General features: G+C 37.9%; 1 protein-coding gene across 2 annotated transcripts in view; it reads left to right on the top strand.

Annotated features, from left to right (window-relative positions):
• ABHD2 (abhydrolase domain containing 2, acylglycerol lipase) overlaps window positions 1–23,445 on the top strand; it is a 127,843-nt gene that overhangs the window by 15,749 nt on the left and 88,649 nt on the right. For both annotated transcript variants that reach the window (XM_043988719.1, XM_043988718.1), the window contains one exon: window positions 21,714–21,802. The gene's annotated coding sequence lies outside the window, so the exon portion shown is untranslated. The remainder of the gene's footprint in view (window positions 1–21,713; window positions 21,803–23,445) is intronic.

Below are 23,445 nucleotides of genomic sequence, written 5' to 3'. Positions count from 1 at the left end.
ATCTGTTGAGTGATTTGGAATAAAAAGAAGACATTAAATCTTTCCCATCCAACTGTTTTTATAAACAACTGGTATTCTGTTCATGGATGTGGGTGTGGTTTCTAATCTAGTCCCTTATTGACTTCTGCACCCCAACAGTATGCTTCTGCCTGCCTACAATGGTTTCTAAAACAAATTCACATTTGTTCGATTCAAACCCAGGCTGGTATTTCTGAAACACACGAGGATGGTGGAAAGGCTGTGAATAATCTTGGTGTTCGAGCCTTTCAGTGGGATAAAGTGAATCTGTTGTGTGTAAGCCCTTATTTAAAAAGTAAGGGAAGGAAAAGGGAAAGGGAATAAGCATTCATCTAGCTCTTCTATGTCAGGCATTGTGCCAAGTACTTTTATAAATATTCTCTCATGTGAGCCTCATAACAATCCTGGGATGTAGGTGCCGTTATTAAACCCATTTTACAGATGAGGAAACTAAAACAAACAGAGGGTAAGGGACATGCCCAGTATCTCACAGATAGTGTCTGTGGCTGAGGCTAGATTTGAACTCGTGTCTCCTGATTCCAGACCCAGTGCTCTATCCACTGCCACCTGCAGAAGTAACAGTCTGTGTGAAAAGACTTTGAGACCTCTCAGGATGTTAGAAGTCTGTCATTGTTGTTTACAAATACTGCAGCACTTCAAAGAACTCTGGTTTGCAGGGTATGGACACTTCCTTAACTAACACAAATTACAGCCTGACTTAGTGTATAGTGATGAACTGCTGTAACTCAAAACCAAAAATAAAACCCTTACCCGTTGGCCAGCCTTCACCAAGCTTAACTGGACCAAGCTTCAATCAGCAGACATTTCCCTGTTACCCAGCCGGTACCTGAAGCTTTTTTAGCTTGAAGTAGAGGTTTGCTAGAGCTCACACTCCACTTTACCATAGCCTTCAAAAACCCAGGATCATCTTTAGGCCGTGATGAAGCACCAGAGAAGGGACTAGTAGAGTCATTACCCTATAACTGTTAGAAACCATTCATCATAGGCCCATTCCACTCTGATCTTGATATAATGGCTTAATGCTAAGGAAATTTCTAAGTAGTTTGAGCGGTGGTTTCTTAGAATCATTCTCTTTTCTTAGTTTGAATAAGTATTTACTGAGTATCTACAAGTTGGCTACTAATATAATTGAAATTTCTTTAAGGGAATATTGCCATAGAAATGAGGCATGCTGTATTACTAACATGAAGGCTTAATTAAAAAGGCACTGACCTACATTTCTATGAGAGTGCATAGAAAGGCATATAATTTGAATTACTTTTAAAGCTGTCTTGAGATCTGTATATGTCACTATAAAAGCATCTGTCCCCATGAAGGACAATAGCAAACTATGGTGGAGAATTTAAGAATTTAGGATGGACAGCTGATATGGAAAGCAATTTTCTTTAAAATGAGCTCAACCTAGAAGTCTCATGTTTTTAATTTATTAATTAATTAATTAATTAATTTATTTTTGCAGGGCAATGAGGGATAAGTGATTTGCCCAGGGTCACACAGCTAGTTAAGTGTCAAGTGTCTGAGGCCAGATTTGAACTCAAGTCCTCCTGACTCCAGGGCCAGTGCTTTATCCACTGTGCCACCTAGCTGCCCCCAGAAGTCTCATGTTTTTAAGGAGATTATACTCTTCTACTTAGATGTCATCAGGGTACTCTGTGTAATATAAAATTGGCAAGTGACAATACATGTTTCTGATATCATGGGTTGGTCACGGTGACAAAATAAATGCTTCCCATTTTCTCAGCCTTTCATCAGCCCCACATCTGAACACACCCTTATGAGATACGACTAATATTTTAAGTCTATTGCCTAGACAGAATACACCCTATCCCAAGCTGACTACAGGAATTCCCAGTGTAAGGGATATCATGAGACCTTGATGTATGTTTCCATTTTACACTACTCCTCTGCATGAACTCTTCTCTTGCATCAGGTCAATCATTCCCCTGTGTCCTGAGCATATCATGCTCATTCCAGCCACATGATTTGGTTCAGCTGTTCCCCTTCCTGGAGTCCCATTCCTTTTCCTTTACCTCAACCCTCCATCCCCCATCTAAAATCTTACTAATCCATCAAGGATCAACTCAGACCTCCATGACTCCTTCCCTAGCCAATCATTTTAATTTCTACAGTTATTATACTCTTATACTATAACATTTAATGCTTAATTACTTGCTTTCAAGTTATTTTCTAATTGTATTTTCATTGTGTCTGGTGTCCTTAATCAAATTATAAACTCCTTGAGGAAAAACTGTCATACTTTTTTTTGTATTGTTAACTCCATTTCTCTCTCCCCCCTTTTGCCCCCAACACACAAAAACATCAGAAATGTAGTAGAGTCTGTCATGAAGTAGTAGGCATTCAGTAAATATCTGTTGTTTGATTGTGAAGTGGTGGTGCAAATGTGAGCAACAAATGGCGTCTAGATTATAAGCTCCTTGAGGATAGCTTTATTCGTTTTATTTTGTTATATATTACTCTAACTCAATGCATTGGCCATTAGGCACTTAATAATAATGTTTAATGAATTCATAGCTTGCTAACCAGATATTTTGTCATTCTCTGAATAGGCACAACTTAAAATAATTAATTTGATATTAAAAAAAAATCCTAGTCAAGGCAAGAGTGCTGTTAAGATTATTGGGAATCATAAACATTTCCTTCTTATTACATTCTTTGAGAAGCCTTACCATTTCCTCTTTTTTTTTTTTAATGGTGAGTCAATTGGGGTTAAGTGACTTGCCCAGGGTCACACAGCTAATACGTGTCAAGGGTCTGAGGTCAGATTTGAACTCAGGGCCTCCTGAATTCAAGGCCAGTGCTCTATCCACTGCGCCACCTAGCTACCCCTCCATTTCCTCTTTATACTCATTTCACTAAGTGTAAGGATAGAGGAGTAATAGTTGTGCCTTATGACTGCAAGGCAGGGATGGAAGAGAGATGATTGAAGGAAGGAAAAGCATGCAGGGAAAAAGAGTAAAGAAGTTGTGTTATAAACCAAGAAATGAAAGACAACGAAGAAGCAATATTCCCATTAAATGTTAATGTTATCAAATAATGTCTTTGAATATAGTTATATTATTAGTCAATTATGTTATACCACTTTTAAGAAATCAATTGACTAATCAACCAATATTATATTATACCAATATTAATCATCATGCCAATGTTATTATTGAGTTGTAATATTTTCAGTTGTGCAAGTGATGATTCTTGTACTGATACTTTGAGCATTTACTTTTAATTTTATATTTGTGCACCGGTTCTTTGAGCATTTAAAAAAAAACTTATGCAGTTGATTCTTTAGCTTGAAAAGATTACCTACCCCTGTGCAAGTGAATGAAATATGCAGGTATGTTTTTTTTGTTGGTGTTGTTCAGTCATGTCTAATTCTTTGTGACCGCATGGACCATACTATCCATGAGGTTTTCTACTGGAGTGATTTGCCATTTCTTTCTTCAGTGGAATAAGGCAAACAGAGGTTAAGTGCCTTGCCCAGAGTCACACAGCTAGTAAGTTTCTGAGGCTGAACTGAACTCAGGTCTTCCTGATTCCAGGCTCACTATCCACTGAGCCACCTAGCTGCCTTCAGGCATACTTTACTTTATGAAATAGATGGCCTGCTAAAATGGGATAAAGCACTTTGGCAAATTGAAACATATTCTCTACATTATATCAGACATTCATCATCTTAATTCCTTATAGATTGATTTCCAAAAAGCAATGATTTCTAAGACTTTAGCTGTGAGCCCTGCTTGTGTGCCTCCTAAGTCCCCAATTCCTGACCTCTAACCTCCATACACCTTTGGTAATTATTGATCTGTAAGTGAATACCACACAAGTTCAATAAAAGATTAATCCTTCTCTAATACAAATAATCACTCCTTAATGTATTTGTTTTATGTTGCATCACAGCTTTAGGCTGCTTTATTGTCTAGTACTGCCTCTTTATAGAGCACCTGTGTCATGTTGTTCAGAAGTAAGAGCTGCTTCTTGCTCAGAGAGCACAGTTTAGACACAGAGCATGAAGAGAAGTGTACCCATGGGAAAAGTGGGTAACAGCAGGTTGGAGTTACCTTTGAGTTTTAATGAGGGCCTAGAAAACTTGCTGAGATGAGTGAGTGTCTTGCAGGAGGGAATGGGTGACATAAACTTTGTATTGGAATTATGAGGAAAATGAGAAAACTAATTTTATACATGTAGAGGTTTTTTCTCTTACCTCTGGAAGAGCAACTTCTTTGGTAGTAACATCCAAACAAAATGGCTTGTATTGTTTCTGCATTATAGTTGTAGATGCTTTTGAATCATCATCCTGCACCAAGCCCTGTCCTATGGCATATGTGAAGGTGATGTACTGAAGTACTTTTATGGGGTTGACAGATTTATAAAGAATTTAACAGAGGCTACCTTCAGGATCTTTTTTCCCCCCACAGAATTAGAATATCTCAGAGGTAGAAGGTACCTTAAGGTTATTTAGTCCAATATGTATTTATTTAAACAAGGATTCCTTCTATGAATGAATGAGTAAAAAACATTGGTGCTTACTAGATATGAGGCTATGTGCTAAGCAATGGTATTACAAATAGAAAAGAGAACTAGACAGTCCATGTCCTCAAGGAGCTTACATTCTTTTTTTTTTTTTTTTTTTTTTAGTGAGGCAATTGGGGTTAAGTGACTTGCCCGGGGTCACACAGCTAGTTAAGTGTTAAGTGTTTGAGGCCGGATTTGAACTCAGGTACTCCTGACTCCAGGGCCGGTGCTCTATCCACTGCGCCACCTAGCTGCCCCTAGAACTTACATTCTTATGGAAGGACACATAAAGGAGTGTTGGCTAGGGAAGGGTGTTTTGATCTGTGAAGTCAGAGAAATGATGAGTGGAACTATACTATAATCAATTGTCATACCCTTTCCCTCTATATCATGCCACCAAAGTGGTCCTTCAGCCTCAAGACTTCCAGTTAGGAGAGGAAGCCATTCCACTTGTGGATAACAAGTAGGATTTGGCAAGAGCTTAGATTGACTGAGTACCAACACATTGCTATGACTAGGAGGAAAAACCCAAGTGAATCATTATAGTAAAATGTGCACTATCAACTTAACATCAACAAAAATAGTGACTGTCCCAGATGCTAACCATTCCATATCAAACTTTTACTATATTGGGCTGTTTGGGAGAATATAATTTAATCTACAGTATATCCAAGTCTGTTAAGCAACAGATAATGCAGTAATAGTGTTTTATCTCCTGTACTGCTTTTATTTTCCTTTTTAGATATCTACCTCTTTGGTTAGAAAACTAAAACTAAAACAAATACAATTGTACTCCTAAGTTTAGTGTACATTTACAAGATTACCTCTTAGTTCTCTTCTCAGGCTTTCTATCCCTTCATCATCAAACCTGTTGACGTCTAAGCCCTTAAATAGAATATCTCCATAAGAATTTAGATAGTTCATAATGAATGCTGAGGGACTAAATTCCTTGGTCTTAGAATATGTTACCTAAGGACAAAAGCTGTTGTAATTTTGTTTTTATATTACCAATGCCTAGCACATTGCTTGACACATAGTAAGAGCTTAATAAAATGCTTGTTGACTGATTGTGAAATCATAGATTTAGAGGCCACTGAGTCAAACACCTTCAATTTACAAATGAAGAAACTAAAGCCCAGGGTCACATAGATACTGACTAAGGCAGGACTTGAATCCTGCTGACTCTAAAGACAGTGTGCTCTTTATCCATTATTCGCTGTAGGCTTAAGTCAAAAACTTTTGAGGGGGCGGGGCAATGAGGGTTAATGGACTTGCCCAGGGTCACACAGCTAGTGTCAAGTGTCTGAACCCGGATTTGAACTCAGGTCCTCCTGAATCCAGGGCCCGTGCTTTATCCACTGAGCCACCTAGCTGCCCCAAGTCAAACACTTTTGAGGGATTATTTTGCTCATTTAGGAGGTTCTAATGTTTCAGAGCTTGATTTGGTCAATACAATGGCATCCTAAAACAGGAACATCTGTAGTACCTGTCACCAGGAGGCCCCCCCCCCCCATGACACTGACAAATACTTTTAGTTAGCATATATCTCTATCCTATTTCTATATATTATATATTATATAGAGAGAGAGAGCCTTGTTTTATGCCTTTCTTTATATTAATCATCAGGGTTTTCAGTTCTCTTTTATTACATTTTAACTTTTGACATGCATAGGAAACACCTTGTTGTAGAGAGCCTTTTAAAGTAGCATTTTGTAGACCCCAGTATAGGGTCTATTTTTATTTCTAAATAGGCTTATTGGATTGTAGATTTAGAGCTAGAGTTATCTAGTCCAACCCTTTCATTTTCAAAAAGGGAACTGAGGCCAGGAGTGAAAAGGTAACAAATAATAAAGTACAATGGGATTTTCTATTTACACTTTCCAGGCAATTCTTTGACTCTAAAGCAGTGGTTGGCTGTAGAATATCATTTGTGAAAGCCTACCTCTTCCTTTTTTTTTTTTTTTTTTAGTGAGGCAATTGGGGTTAAGTGACTTGCCCAGGGTCACACAGCTAGTAAGTGTTAAGTGTCTGAGGCCAGATTTGAACTCAGGTCCTCTTGACTTCAGGGCCGGTGCTCTATCCACTGCACCACCTAGCTGCCCCCTCTTCCTTTCTTAAATTAAACATGCCTTTGGAATGTATATAGATAATTCTCATAAAGATTTTGTAAAAAATAAGAAAGTAGATAATATGTAGCTTGGTAATTACTGCTACTCTCATCCTTTTTTTGGCAATAGGATCATGGGAATATAGATTAGAGATGGAAAGGAACTTTGGAGGTCATCTGGTCTAAACTCTTCATGTTATAGATGCAGAAAATGAAACCCAGAGAGAGTAAATGATTTGTCCAAGGCCTGATGTTCCCATCCTCTCTAGTAGGGAGAGAAGGACCTGGTGCCAGTGATCTGTCTGAGTTCATATCTGGTCTATGACCTATTCCTTTCTTCACCCCAATCCCTGCCCCACCCCAACTTTCAGGGAATATAACATGAATGTATCTTTGAGGTACTTATTTTTGTGCTTTACCACCCACCCCTCATGGGAATCTTCCTTGAACAGGAAGGTGCTGAGACTGAATTCTCAATTATCCTACAGTTACTTGCATAAAATGTTTTCTACATATTAGAATCTCTAGCTAAAACACTTCCAATAATGTTGAAATAATATTCAGCATATTATTTGGTTATAATATAACTTTTATCTGGATATCAAAGTATTTTATAAGCCTTATTTTGTAACAAGCATTATTCCCATTTGCAGTGACAGAGCAAACAAAGAAGAGAAGGGAGTCCAAGAGCTAAGTCCAAAGTCAGCTCATGGAAGAGAAAAACTTCCTGTTTGGGTGGGGTAATTACCCTTTGCCACTGGTAGCAAAGGAAGTGGAGATAGAAATAGAATGGGAAACTCAACACCTTTGGTGTGTCTTTAAAACAACCACACAGTCCCTTCAGCTTGGCGTCTTTGGTACCAGACATTACAGAGTCAGGTAGATAAAGCTCAACCAGTTAGGGAACATACCAGCTATGGCTCTTTTGTAATTCCCCAAACAGGCATCATAGGAATAGTTGCTATTGGTATGCCTTCCCTCTCAATTATTTCCTATTTATCTTGTATATATCATGTTTGTACAGGTTTGGTTGCTCATTGTCTCATCCATGCGATAAGAAACTCCTTCAGGGTAGAAACTGTTTTTTGCCTCTTTTTGTATCCCCAAGCTTTAGCACAATATTGGGCACCTAATAGGCACCTAATAAATTCTTATTAATTGACTATGCTGATATGTTCCATCTTGAAAATTCAGGAAAGTAACGACAAGTATTCATTGGAAACCTAAGTGAGGGATTTTTTTACATACAGACAATGATCATTATGTAGATTTCTTCATCCAGATGTACACTCTATCATAAAACATTTTTACTTTCTTTACTAGCCTTCTTAACTAAAATGAACTACTCTTAGCTTTCTTGTGCTAGTCTTAGGTATTAAGGATTCATCACAATGGAACCCTAATTCACCTCATAATGGTGCAGTGGAAAAAGAACAAGATTTGGAATCTAGAGTAGGTTCAGATCCTGACTCTGCCACTCACAGTGTCTGTGATTTGGGGCAAATTATTAAATGGGCCTCAGTTTCCTCATCTATAAAATGAAGGGGTTATCTTCTCTAAGGTGCTTTCCATCCATACACATACACATACACATACACACACACATGTACACATACACACGTACACATACATATATACACATATACATACATACACATACACACATATACATATATACACACATATAAACATATATATAGGTATATAGGTATGTATATATAATTCTTTAACCTCCAAATCTGCTGTTTTATAAAATACTTTAAAAAATTTCAGTGGGTCTTTAATTTATTTTTTAAGGTTATTTCTTAAAATGCTTGCATATAAACTTACCCTCCATACCTTCTCATTCAATTGTGTTTGTTATTGTTGTTGTTTAGGGTAGTGGAAGCAGTATAGTTATAGTGGAGCAGAGTGCTAGATTTGTAATCACTGGGCCTGGGTTCAAATACTCTCTGTGTGATCTTAGCCAAGTTACTTTACCATTGTGGGCCTCAGTTTCTTCATCTATGAAATGAAGGTTAAACTGAAAGACATCAGGGTCCCTTCCAGCCCTAAATGCATTATGATCCTCTGGTCTTGGGGTAGCATTAAGCCAAACACATCTCTTGGCAATTTTTAAAATACCTTAACCTTGTAAGAGAACCATTTTTAACTATTGAAATAATAAAATAAAAGTATTCTAAAGTGGAAAATGACAGTAAGCTATCTCTTTTTTATCCTTTCATAGTCTGAAAAATTAGGCAGAACAGACTCAAGGAAGAGGATATTTTTGTTGAATAACTTTGTCAGGTAGTCCTATCTGCTTGTAGATCTAATTGCTTGCTGCTTTTTTTGGACAGACTTTAAATTCCAAGAGGGTAACCAGATTATTGCGGATTACATGTTATCACTGAAACCAGTTTGTTCTCATTAAAATACTTGAGTTTTAAAATTATATGGTTTTATGGGGGGGATGGGGAATTGCATTAATCTTTGTATTCTACTAATTCTGTATTTTAAGAAGCCAAGGCATGATTTAATTTAATTTTTTTTTAAAAAAGCACCAGGAGTTGGGAGACCTAAATTCAGGTCCTTTCTCTGCTAGCAACTTGTTATTGAATTTGTATAAATCACTGAATTGTCTTAGACTTCAGGTTCTTCACTTGTAAAATGAGGGAATTAGCCTACCATTCTGCTAGCTGTGTAAAACTCCCAAGGATATCCTGAACTAGATTAAAATGTAATTGAGAAATCTTTAACAAAAATAAATAAAAAATACAACATAGGTAATGTTAATTTTTTGCTTCGACAGGGATGTTTCTATTTGAATTTGACATCATTTGACTATTTGATCTCTAAAGTTCCTTCCATCTCTTAAGCCTGTGGTTATTTTGACTTATAACAATAATATTTCAGTTAAATAGTTTCAGAGTAAGATGTCATAGGTATTTTAATTGTCAAGTTAAATAGCTTATAAGCTCGCTTTGTAAGATAATGAAGGACCTCTATTGAGGAAAATTTAGAGATACTCGATGTCGGAAAACTTTCTAACAGCTAGAAATGTCCCAGAGTGAAATGGGTAAATTCCCCTTCCTTAGAGGTCTTCAAGCAAAAACTGGACAAGTTAAGTAAGTGCCTGTCAACGATGTCATAGTAGAGATTCTTTTTGAATATGGGTTGGACTAGATAGCCACAGAGATCCCTTCTTTTTTGTCAAATTCTTTCATTCTTAGGGTTCATATGTGTATTTCCAGCTTTAGTATATTGACAAAAAATGAATATCATTCATTGAAAATCTTGTCCTACCTCAGTGTCATCATCCTGAACATCATTATACAGGACATTAGATGTTGAAAGTTGAGCTTAAGACAAACCCAGGAGGTTTCTTTGTAGAGTAAATCTCTGATATAAGGTGATTTTTAAAAAATTTCCTCTTAATCTCAAAAATTAAATGTGTATTAATAAATTCCAGTTAATTAAAAATTCTGGCTAATGAAGATTTTACTGAATTTCTATATTCTGTGAGTACATTATAGGTTTTTAAATAAGATATTTTGGTCAGTCATCTTTCAGTAAGGTAACCATTGGCTTTAAAACTCCAGAACTTGTCTAGGGGCACCACCCAGGTTGTTTTCTGCCTAAGAAATGAATGGTTTCTCTGTGTAAGAGAATAAATTTGTTTTCAAAATGTTCTGGAAAGTTTAAAATTTTCCCTGTCATAGAGAAAGTACTTTAATTTTTACACAGAGTTGTTTGTCTGGCTGAAAAAAAATGTCCATTTCCTCTTTTACTTTGTTAATAAGAATACATTTAAAAGTCTTCTATATTATATATGTATATATACTCTATACAATATATTTGCATACATATACATGTATACTATATACATAAACACACATGTATATATACATATATTTTAACTAATGACTCAATTCATCAAGATAATAATATTTTTGGTTCAGACCCTTTCATTTGCTATATTGACTCAGCAACTTCTCTTCGTTATCTATATATATTCTTGTTGCTATCACATATTGGCCACAGGAAAGAGATTGAAATAGAAAGGAAGACTGTGAGCCAGGTACCAATTCCTTGAAAAAGGAGGGAGAATTGGTACCTGGCTCACAGTCTTCCTTTCTATTTCAATCTCTTTCCTAAATTTGAGGACTTCACTGTACATGTAGATGTCCCTTCAAACATCCTGACTGACTACATGCCATTCATCTCACCATTATCCATAACTGCACTACCCCCAGAATCTCAAACTTTAACATTTCTTTTCTGATCATAGGCTTCTGTCCTTCCATTTCTCCCTCTGTTTTTCCTGTTAAACCTATTTTTCATCCTTACCTTAACTTCTTGTCACTCCACTACTTTCCTACACCATCACCCCTGCTCTTGCCTGACTTTCTTCCCTTCAGTCTTGACCCTGTCATTACCTGTTTCAGTTATACATTGTCCTCTTCCCTTGAATCCCTTGACTTCTTTTGCTGTCGCCATTCATACCATACCACACCAAACCCTAACCCTGGTTTCCCACTAACAGTATGTCTTCTTCACTCATGCCTTGTGTCCGGCAGCATGTCACTTGAGGAAGTCATATAACCATGCTCACTGGGTCCATTATAAATTTGTTCCCTAATCTCAACTATGCCCTCACTGCTGCACAACAGCATATCATATTCTCAACAGCAGCTGTTCCAAACTCTGCCTTCTTTCCTCAAGCTTCTTATACCACCCTTCCTTCTCCCTCGTCCTACTTTACTGAAAAAATATAAGCTGTATATCATGAACTTCCTTTTCTGCCCATCTCATATTAAAACTCTTTGGTATCATGCCCTATTCTCTCTTCCTTTGCTCCAGTTTTTAATGAAAAGGTGGACTTTCTCCTTGTCAAGGCCAGTTCTTCTCCATTTGTTCCCTTGATCTCACCCCTTCCCATCTCTTCCAAGAGCTTGTCTCTTCAACCACCTCCTCTCTCCATTGTCAATCTGTTATTATTTACTGTTTTCTTCCCTGTTGCCTCTAAACATGCTCAGATCTCTTGCTTAAAACAACCAGAAAATAAAACCCTTCACTTGATACTGTCATCCTCTCAAACAATTGACCTTTATCTCTCTTGTCTTTCACAGCCAAACTCCTTTTTTTTAAAAAAAGCTATCTTAAGATACCTGATCTGGTTCTTTTCTAAAAAAAAAAAAAAAAGCTATCTTCACTCAGTACTTGCACTTCTTCTCTTTGCTTCTCCTTCTATCCCAGCTTCCTACCCCATTACTTGACAACAACAATAATAGGGGCAGCTAGATGGTGCAATGGATAGAGCACCGGCCCTGGAGTCAGGAGGACCTGAGTTCAAATCTGACCTCAGACACTTAACACTTACTAGCTGTGTGACCCTGGGCAAATCACTTAACCCCAAGTGCCTCACTAAAAAACAAAACAAAAAAACAATAATAAAAATTATGCTCCTTAAGGTTACCAATACTCGACTCCTTGGTAAATCAGATGACCCTTTCTCACTTGTCATCCTTTTTTACTTCCCTGCAGCTTTTGACAGCATTAATCACTTTCTGTATACTTTCTTTTCTCTTTATCTTTTATTTTTCCCATGGTTTTTCATTTTGTTTTGTTTTGTTTTTGGTGAGGCAATTGGGGTTAAGTGACTTGCCTAGGGTCACATAACTAGTAAGTGTCTGAGGTCAGATTTGAACTCAGGTCCTCCTGACTCCAGGGCTGGTGCTCTATCCACTGCGCCACCTAGCTGCCCTTCTCTTTATCTCAAGATACTTTTCTCTCTTGATTTTCCTCCTACCTGTCTGACCACTTCTCATTCTCTGTTGCTGGATTATGATCCATGTCTATCTTACTCTGGAATTCCATTCTTTTTTTCCTACTGGAACTCAGATTCCTATCCCTGGGGCCCTAGGCTCTAATAGACAAGCTTTCACCTTATCTTTCCCAGAACCAGACCACCGTACCACTCACTTCCTGTCTAACTCCAAACCACATATACTCAGCTGCTCTTCATCTGTTTACCCCCTTTCCAGCCATATCTTCCCATATCTGTGTCTTCCTCTATTAGAATGTAAGCTACTTTAGGACAGGGACTGTCTGACTTGCTTCTGTTTGTATTACCAGCACTTAGCATGGTACCTGTCACATAGTAAATACTTAATAAATGCTTTTTTCAGTCATCCATCCATTCTTTCATTCTAGTTCTGCTTCTAATCATCGTCTCCCAAAGCTCTGCCCTTTTCCCTCTATACCCTTTCACTCAATGATCTAATCACAAAGTGAAAAACCCATTCCTATGGGTTCCATTATCATCTTTATGCAAATATCCAGCTATAATCATTCTCCTGAGCTCTGGTCTTATTGGCCATCTGTCTGCTGGACATTTCCATCTGTGTCCTGAGGTATCTCAAATTCAACTTGTTTAAAATGAAACCTGTTCCTCCTTCAAATTTCCCTATTTGCATGGAAGACACAAAAACATATTGTTTCTGAGAATGACCTCAGATTGGTTCTTAACTGTTCCTTCTCTTTCACCTTCCAAATCCATTAATTGTTGTCTTGTTGATTCCACCTCCAAGATATCTCTCCCATATTCCCCATTCTCTCTACATTCAAAGATATCACTGTAGTTCAGGCACTTACCACTTGTTATCTAAACTACTGAAATAATCTAATTAGTCTCCCTGTTTTTAATCTCTTCTCTAATCTATCCTCATAAATGCCAAAATAATCTTCTTAAAGTCCAAGTAAGACTATGGCACTTCCTTGTTCAAAAATTTTCAGTGACATATTATTACTTCTTGGAATTTAACCCTTTACCACCTGTCTCTGGCTTACTTAGCTGAATTTGTTTTTCATGCTACTCTCCTTCACATACTCTACATTTCTACCAGTTTATTTGCTGTTCCTCTAATTCAGCATTTCATCACTTAACCCTTAATTTAATTTATTTATTTCATTATTAACCCTTGTATGCAAGGTCTCTCCCATGTAAGGCTATTTTTGTTTTATCCCTATCACTTCCCAATGAATCTCTCTCCTACTATCAACCAATAAAATCTTCCCCTACAACAAATAAGTGTGATGATCCAAAACAACATATTGACTATATCTTACCTATGGTCTAACCATCTCTTTGCTTAGATGTGGGAAACGTGATCCACTCTTCAGTACTTTGAAGTCGTGATAAATCCTTCACTTTCTTCAAGGCTCAACTCAGGTGTCAGTTCTTATGGGAAACCTTCCCTGATTTTAGCACTTTCTCCCTTTTTAAACTGCCTTGTTATAACAAGTATGTATACATAGCCACTTTGGCAATTTATTTGGCTTGACTAGGCATATTTGTTACAATGCCTTTGTTTTTCTTTCTTTTTTTAGATTGGGGGATAGTGAGAGAGAGGAAAAAATAGACTTTTGATCATTAAAAAAATTGAATTTAAGGGCAGCTAGATGGCGCAGTGGATAGAGCACCGGCCCTGGAGTCAGGAGTACCTGGGTTCAAATCCAGCCTCAGACACTTAACACTTACTAGCTGTGTGACCCTGGGCAAGTCACTTAACCCCAATTGCCTCACTAAAAAAAAAAAAAAATTTGAATTTAAAAAAGACCTCCCCCTTACATTCCCAATAGTTTGTTTTCACCTAGTTCTATACATCCTGTATCCCCCAGTAGAATTAAAACTCCTCAGAGGCAAGGACTATTTTTTCTTTTGTCTTTTCATCCCAAGCACCTAGTATAGTGTTTTACATATAGTTGGCACTTCAGAATCACTTGTTGTGCAATTCTTATCACTGACTTGTTGAAAATCAAGTTAGTGTTGGGTGCCTATCTATATACGTATGACTTTGTGGATGAACATAGTTATACAAAATTATTATCTTAGCATATTTGCATTAAAAGGAATTTTCATGGACCTCTCAGCTAAATTTGGTCTTCTTTGAATAGATAATTAATGGAGATTTAGTTCTCTACAAGTTCCTCAACTCTTCCTATGTTTCCCTGTTAAACTTTCCACTTGTTTAGTCACTTTAATAGTACTTGCTTATTCAGATTCAGTTCACTCTCCTCAGTACTGATAAAGCAGTGCATGAGCAAAATTATTGTAAAATACTTTAGAAATAGATTCTTCCAAGTTGTTGGGAAGCTACAAGATATTTATTGCCTAGTATTTAAATAAAGGGAAAAACTTCCTAATAATTAGAGTAATATTAAGGTGGAATGTGCTATTTTGAGAGATAATGAGACATCTTTAGGAGGACATCTTTAAAGAAAAGTGGTGAAACCAGTTATTGGGCACGTTGTGGAAGGAAATTCTCATTTAGATATGGGTTGAACTAAATTGCCTCTGAGATATTTCCAGCTAAGATTCTATGATTATGATCCTGACAAAGCCTTGCCCCAAATTCAAAAGGGGGTAATTGTTTTCCCCATGAAAAGATGGCCAGCTCCATCATTGGCAGTGTACTCCCATAATGTACTATTTGTGTCCCGTTTATTTAAGTCATCTGCTTCCAAAACCATGTGTTTTGGGTTTGTTTGAGTTCTTTGAAGGAACAAGTCATACATGGTTCTTTTTTTGGTAGGAGAAAACATTAGTCTTGGTGAAAGATAGCACTGTGGTCTTTTTTCACAGACACCGAAAGAGATTTTAGCAGTCTTTATGAACTAATAGTGCGATAAAAATAAATCCAATTTGGGGGATGTACACCCAGTTGTCCTGGTAGACCAAGACATGCCCTGAAAAATTTTGGCAGTACTACTGAAATGCTGCCATCCCCAAAGGCTTAGAAGGGAAGATAAAAAGCCCAGGTGTAGACTATCTTGGCTTTCTTATAGTATCTCCCAATTTTTGTTTCTTCTCCCTTTCCTCATAGCAAATTTTTCTCTCATTTGCTGGCACCCTACTCCAGATGCAAGCAATGACTTTGCCAGGTGAATGGCACCTAAAAGGACACACAGATAAAACTCAACTTTTCCCTTTTGATCTCTTCCTTTCCGAGGCATTACATTGTATGATTACCTTTAAGTAGCAATTCAAAAGGCTGCAAGTTCAAAATTGGGAGAAAATAGGTTTTCCTAGAACCAGGACTCACTTTCCCTCAATTCAGATCCCCAGGTCCAAGGATATCACTGGGACTTGAACTGTATCCTACAGCAGCTCTCTCAGGAGCAGCAAAGCAAGGCACCACACTTGGCTCTTTGTTATCCTTAGATTGTCTGGAGTAGCTTTACTGTGCACTGGACAGAAACCTTCATTCCCTGGAATAAGTTTTGGCTTTATTGAAGCTGGTGCTAGAAGGAAAGCCTATTGACCCAAGTGTTTGTGTCATTCAGAAGCATGAATCTGTCATGGTTTATCTCTGTTTGAAGGAATTTACTGATTCAATGTAAGGAGAGTTTAGTACAGCTTAATTGAAAACCATGACCTCAACTGAATCAGAAGCAGAGTTCAAAAGGAAGGAAGGAAATTTGGTGGGATCTGTCTGTTTGCTTTTTGTTTTTATTTCTTTCCAAGCCATTTTTTGACTTGGAAACATATGTAGAAGTGTTGAGGGATATGTCTCAGCTTTTAAATTCTGGGGCAATCCTATCCAGGTTACAGAGCATTGAGTAAAATAAGAATTAATAGGCTATATTGTTGGTATGCCATAAGTTGCTCATGAATCTAAAGAAGGAAGGAAAACTTTTTCTACCTTTGCATCAAATAGATTCCAAGTAATTGGTCTAGGTGACACGCAATTCTCTTGGAATGGGCTTATAAATCTACTAGAGCAATTGTTAGATAATAGTATTAGGTTCTGCCTATCTAATAGCAAGGTTTGAGTATGTTCATCCCCCTGCTCAGAAACCTCTGGTTCCCTGTTTCCTTCGTCAGACATCTAAAACTCTCCATGGTGTGACTCTAAATCAATTATGTTTCACATGAATTTCCTTCTGGCCCTATTCCTCAATCTTATCCTGCACTTTCTAGCCTCCATGTATTTCCACATTTCATCTCCCATTCCCTCCTTCCTTTAAGGGTCAATTTAAGGCACCACTTCTTCATGAAACCCTCCCTGACCTCCTATCTTACCACCACCACCAATAAAGTTGATTCCTTCATCCTCAGGTAATTTTTTAGCAGCTTGGCTGGACCTCTTCTTTGTCCTTAATCCCATTCTAGTTTTGACATACTTATTTGGATCTTTGGCATGGCTCTGCTTTTAAGCTCCTTTTGAGGTCCAGCACCATAGGAATTTTTATCTTTATATCCTCAGGGCCTGCCACAGTGCCCTCCATACAGTACTTTTTTTTTTTTTTTTGCAGGCAATAAGGGGTTAAGTGACTTGCCCAGGGTCACACAGCTAGTAAGTGTCAAGTGTCTGAGGCCGGATTTGAACTCAGGTACTCCTGAATCCAGGGCCGGCGCTTTAACCACTGCGCCATGTAGCTGCCCCCTCCCATACAGTACTTTTAACAGATTTGTGTTAAAGTGAAATTCTGGAAGGTTTGTGGAAGTCCTTAAGTATTGAAGATCCTTAAAATTGAAAGAAAAGGATCACAGGATTTAGAGCTGGATAGGAAGAGGTAATTTAGCCCATCTCCTCCCCATTATTGCACAAATGAAGAAACTGAGGTCTAAAGGTTGGAAGAAGTCATTCATTTGACAAATATTTATTGAGCTCCTCCTACTGGGAAGGGCAAGGATGATTGTGACTACCGGATGTCATGAACAAAGAAATTTGTTAATGAATGTGAAATGATCCAGTTAGCATTTGGTTGGTCAATCTAAGGTAAGTAGTAGGCTTGTGGTTTGAGTCAATCAACTACTGTTTTTTTGGTAATTAGAGCTTATCATAACAAAGTAGCATATTTGTTAACTGCCCATCCAGCTTCTTAAAGGGACAAATGAAGTAGAGTTTCTACCAAGTTTCAGGAACCGAAGAATTGAATTAATGAGTAAAGAGAAATGATGGGTGAAAACTGAAGGCAACAGTTCTTTGCTTGGGGCCTATTCCAGCTCTCTAAAAAGATATGTACTATGTTAGTTGACCTCCCTGTCCCCCGAGTTTGTGGAACACAATATTTACATTTTCTACCAAATCAAGTATCCTTAATGCTTTTGTATTACTTGTGAACAGTAACATCATGGGTTACTCATAATCAGTGCTGTGCCAAACAGGCAGAATGTCAGCATTGCTGGCATAAATATCAAAAAGAACAAGAAATACCTCAGCATTTTTATTTCTTAGAAAAGTTCTAATTATTAGGAAAAACAGAGATCTCCCCAAGAGCTTGTACTTTGAATCCTCAACATTGTACCAAGCAAAGTAACACACACAGCCAATCTCTGCTCAAGAGGCTGCAGAGATCTGGTATTCCGTGACTTTGCCCTCAGAGGCCGTCTTTTACTTTGTGTTATTAGCCATAGGAGATCATTTGAGAATTTAGGTGGCATTTAGGTGCTGGAAGAACCAGTTATATATGTATGACTGACTCAGAGAACCCCAAAAGTTCCTCTTTTGAATGCCCTAGATGTTGGCCCCTTGGCTGCTGATGAGGAAGCCCCATCTTTTAGCAACATTCTCTGCTTGAACTACTACCCTTTCTTTATGAATATTTTTGTCCATCCCACTTAGAAAAGCGACTAGAAAACATGCCCTAAATTATTCATATTATCTTGCCAAATGAATAAGGGTGTTGGCTATAGTTTCCTTCAAACCTTCTTTTCCCACTCACCCTCCTTTTGCCCTTTCACTAATTTTTTTTTTTAATTCTTAAGGGGCAGCTAGGTGGCGCAGTGGATAGAGCACCGGCTCTGGAGTCGGGAGTACCTGAGTTCAAATCCGGCCTCAGACACATAACACTTACTAGCTGTGTGACCCTGGGCAAGTCACTTAACCCCAATTGCCTCACTAAAAAAAATAAATAAATAAAATGTCTAAATTCTTAAGCGCCTCTTATATAGGTAATAATGTGTAAGGCACTGTGCTAGCCTCTGGAAGATACAACTCAAAGAGGGAGGCTATAGGTAGGAAAGAAGGAAATAGCTCCAACAAATAGTTACAGAAATACTTGACCCTCACATACACAATCAGCTTAATATTCCTTACCATCTAAAATACAGAATTGCTCCCTTCTACATCATGTATTTAAGAATACCATTCTGTGGCTTCTTTTCCTCTGCAAAACTGTCCTTGATTACTATTGAGCTTGATTTTTATGTGTATAGAACCATGGGGAATGGAACATGATATGAACTGCTTTTGGAATGACCCTAGTTCCCCTGAGCCAAAAGTGAGAAATTGCTCAAATACTGCAGAAATGAGTTTTATCTTATTCAATTGTCCTTTGTATTGGAAGATAATAGCACTTATGATTATTATTTGCATTCAGTGGATCTTCTGTGGCTTTGGATAAATACCATCAGTGGCAGTTATCTTCTAATATGAAAGAACTAAGAATTGACTTAGAAGTCTGCAGGTATTTGGGATTCTGAACAACAGATAAATATTGCAGACATATCTTTGTTGTTTGAGGATTTTTAAAAATTCTAATGAGAAAAGGTCTAGCTTTCTTATATGAAGCAGCATCTCATTTTTCAGACTGATTTTAAGTGCAAACATTTGGCTCGAAGCTAAAATGGAAAGTAGCAAAAAATGTTTTAGGATGAGTGTAAATATCAATATTCCATGTTCAAAGACAGTTACTTTCAAGTATTCCTCGAGTTAAAAATTAGCTTCTATTTATTTACTCTTTCAGTTAACTGTGTCCATATATAGTACCTTCCTGTATTGTTTTTGGTTTTGGTTAGGCAGTTGGGGTTAACTGACTTGCCCAGGGTCACACAGCTAGTAAGTGTCAAGTGTCTGAGGTTGAATTTGAACTCAGGTCCTCCTGAATCCAGGGCCAGTGCTCTATCTATTGCACCACCTAGCTGCCCCACCCTACTGTATTTTGATAGGTGACATGGAAGACATGGGAAAACAGAAGTCAAGAAAAAAATGATAGGATAGAGAGTCTCCAGCAAGATTACATAAATAAAATATGAAAGTGTTATGCCTGAAGTATAGTTTAGTACTTTGGAACTTAATAGGTAGATTGTGCTTTAATGCCAAAGCAGATAGCAGAATAGCAAGTAAGATAGGAATTGGTAAAGCAGTACAGAGATAAGCTAAAATGCCATTGAGGATCTAAGTCCAGAAATGGCACAAATCACAGAGTTGGGTTTTTCTTCTAAATTTCCAATACTTGGAGCTTTCTCTCTTTTCTGCTAGTTTAGTTCACAAAATTCATTTGGATTCAAACATTGATTTGGTTGCTGCTGTGTGCACAACCCTATGCTAGGCAGTGGGGAGGCTAGATGGTAGACACTAAACAGACATTCCTTGAATTGAATTTTATCAAAGAACAAAAATGAAATGGTCCTGGACCTCAAGAAACGGTCCCTCACTCAAGGAACTTACATTTAGTGGGACCCAAGTATAAGAAAAAAGTCACATGAAGTCATTTCAAAAGGAAAAGAACACTGCTACCTGGAAAGACCAAGAAGGACCTCATGTAAGAGGTAGCTCCCAAACTGTGCTATGAAGGAAGGTAGGGATTCTGCAAGGCAGAGGTGAGGAAGGAGGACGAGTCAGACAAGGGGACCTGCTGCACAGAGGCAGGGGTGCTGAGGCCTCCTTTACAAGTGCAGTCCAACCAGAGAAGAGGAAAGCATATGAAGAAGGAGGGGAGTTAAGAGATCAAACAGGAAAGGTCAGTGGTAACCAGACTGGAGAAGACTTTAAAAGCCAATCTGAGTATTATTTTATCCTAGAGACAAGAGGGAACCCCTAAAGATTTCTGAGAGTAGAGCTAGAAGGAACTTTAGAGATCACATTGTCCAATACCCTAAATCTCACACTTCCTTCGAGGCTTAGTTCAAGACCTACATTCTTCATGAAATCTCAGGGATTAAATTCTTCCCTAAATTATCTCCGCCCCCCCCCCAGATATCTCTGACAGCTTTAGAATGTAGAACACAACTTTTCACTTTAGGTTCTTCTCTTGCTATGTATTGTTCACTAGTTGTTTCATCAATATTCTTCTTAAATCCCTGTGTAGGCCCTGAATTCCCCAAAGACAAGGGCTGCCCTCTACTTCTGTATCCCCCAAAGACCTTAGCACATCTTTGGGGTCCACAGCAGAAGATCATTCCATATAAAGTTCTTCTTATCCTAATAGAGCCTTCTTGGCACTTAGGTAGTCCATATAGTAAATTCATGAGAAGAAAGACAGAGTTTTTGAACACACAATCTCTGCCTTGTCAACAAATGGTTTGTGGGTTTTTTTTTTCTTTTAAAGTCAGCTGAAAAGATCTTCTCCACCCTTTCCCACAGTTTCTGATTAGAAGATATCTTTGAAGGCTGTTAAAATTGGTAGCTGGAAGAAAGCAATGAATTTGCTCAGGAGCTCATCATTAAAATCTAGTACTGGCAAGTTAGATTCTTTTCCCCTTAAGCCTTATTGCTCCATTTCTTTTAAGAAGTAATGCTGGGGGCAGCTAGGTGGTGCAGTGTATAGGGCACAGGCCCTGGAGTCAGGAGTACCTGAGTTCAGGTCCGGCCTCAGACACTTAACAGTTACTAGCTGTGTGACCCTAGGCAAGTCACTTAACCCCAATTGTCTTACCAAAAAAAAAAAAAAAAAAGCAATGCTGATTTCTTTGGGAACTATAACTATAATACTTAAAAAGAAAAACAAGTAGTTCACTGGCTTTCTCCATGAAGTAACTGTTGCTTTCTTTAGCATTACCTGTGAATGGGATAGGTCAGGAAGCACTAGTCATGGACATTCACAGGAAGCACTAGTCATGGGCACTCACAAAGTGGGTTATGGGTCATTGCTTGTGCCTACAGTTAACTCATTACAATAATCTTCTTTTGCCCTTCAGACAAAAGCAGTACTTTTAGACTCTGTGTGTGTGTGTGTGTGTGTGTATGTGTGTGTGTGTGTGTGTGTGTGTGTTTATTAAGCTGCCTTTTTCACATTATTGAAAACAACATAATATCTCTTTGACTTTTAGGATAATTTGACTACAAACTTCGTTCTATCTCAGCGGCTTTCTAAGGACAACATTCAAGAATTCTCACCATCAAGGAACAAGTAATATCGGTAAGATTATTTTGCTAAGGGTATTCTACCCCCCCCTTTTTCTTGTGTTTTTCAACATGATATTGATCTGGTAAGGTACTGACTTGAGAATATGTGCTTGTTACTTATTTGCTTTATAAAATAGAATGAGCATAGCCAAAGCTCATTAGACTAGATTGGTTCTCTTCCAAACAGAAAAGGATAAAGAGAAAACTGCTTTTGGTTTAATTCAATTCAATCCAACAGATATTTATGAGATGCTTTCTGTGTCCTGGCTATGCACTGGGGCTACAAACATAGAAAATGACATAGCCCTTATCTTCAAGTGAGGGAGAGAGGAGGAGGTATCCAACAGATATACAGATGAAGAAATATAAAATAATTTGAAAAAGGAGAGAGGATGACACCTGAGGGGATTAAGGAAGTCTTAATGGAAGAGGTGATGTCTGACTTAAGCCTGGAGGGTAGCAAAGGCTTTTCAGAAGCAGAGTCAAAAAATGGATCACATTCCACATATTGGTGGGGGAGGGGGTAGCTCTGCATTGGAGAAAGGAAATGGAGCACTGAACTCAGGAACAGCTGGTAGTGCATTTTGGCTGAAACATCGAATATGTGATGAAGTAACATGAAATTAGGCTATAAGAGCAATTTGGAGCCCAGTTGTAGAGGGCCAGGATTAGTGAGTCTGTAATTTATCATAGAGGCAGTAGGGCAGAGGCCTACAGGCAAAAATCAGAACATGGTGAGACCTGTTTTGCTTTAGTAAAATAGTTTTAGGAGTGGTATAGAAGATTGATTGGAAGTAAGAAAACCAGTTAGGAGCATAGTCAGGGTGAAAGGTAATGAATCAGAGGCCTGGACTACAGGGCTGGCTTGGGGAATAGAGAAAAGGGGATGGATATGAAAGATGTTGTGCAGGTAGACTTCTACAGGCTTTAGCAACTAAATGATGGGGTGGTGGGAGGAGGAAGAAGAAAGAAGTGTAGGATGAGTTGAAAATGTAATGTAATAAATACAGTTTTATACAAAGGGGCCTCTGACATACCATTAGTGCTGTGTGAATTTAAGAAGAAAATGTTAGCCTTTTGAAAAGTTTAAAGGATATATTTCATAAAATTATCCAGGGTCCATCCTGAGTTTTAAAGCGATATTCCAGAAAGTCTTCCACTGAAGTCCTGCTTCTGCTAATATAAACACATAAATGAAACAGTCCCCACTCAAGGAGCTTATATTCTATTAGGAGAAACATACTTATATAAATATAGACAGAATAAATAGAGAGAAACTAAATACAAAATAAAACTCTATGGTAGTTAAAGACCAAGTAGTTAGTGAGGGAAGGATGGAGGGCATTAGCAGGTGATGTAACCAAGAAGAGCATCTACATCTTGAAGGAAGTTAAAGATTTATATGGGGAAAAATTGTTTTTGGCCATAGCAACTGGTGCCATGGATTAAAATACAAAAGTCCATGTGATCCCTCCCCTCCCTTCTGCTTCCAGAATGAAAACAGTCAAGTGGGAGAAAGGGGAACTAATAGTGCTGAGAATCCTGTTGCCTGTAGTTAACTGATGGTGCTATTTATAATTGGTGATATTGTTCAACAACCAAAGAATTGGTGTACTAATGAATGAGCTAAGCCACATCCATCATTAATATTTTTGG

The sequence above is a fragment of the Dromiciops gliroides genome, chromosome 2, assembly GCF_019393635.1.
Source record: "Dromiciops gliroides isolate mDroGli1 chromosome 2, mDroGli1.pri, whole genome shotgun sequence".
Lineage (NCBI taxonomy): Eukaryota > Metazoa > Chordata > Mammalia > Microbiotheria > Microbiotheriidae > Dromiciops > Dromiciops gliroides.
The sequence above is the reverse complement of the archived record's forward strand: the minus strand, read 5'-3'. Positions and strand labels throughout refer to the sequence as shown.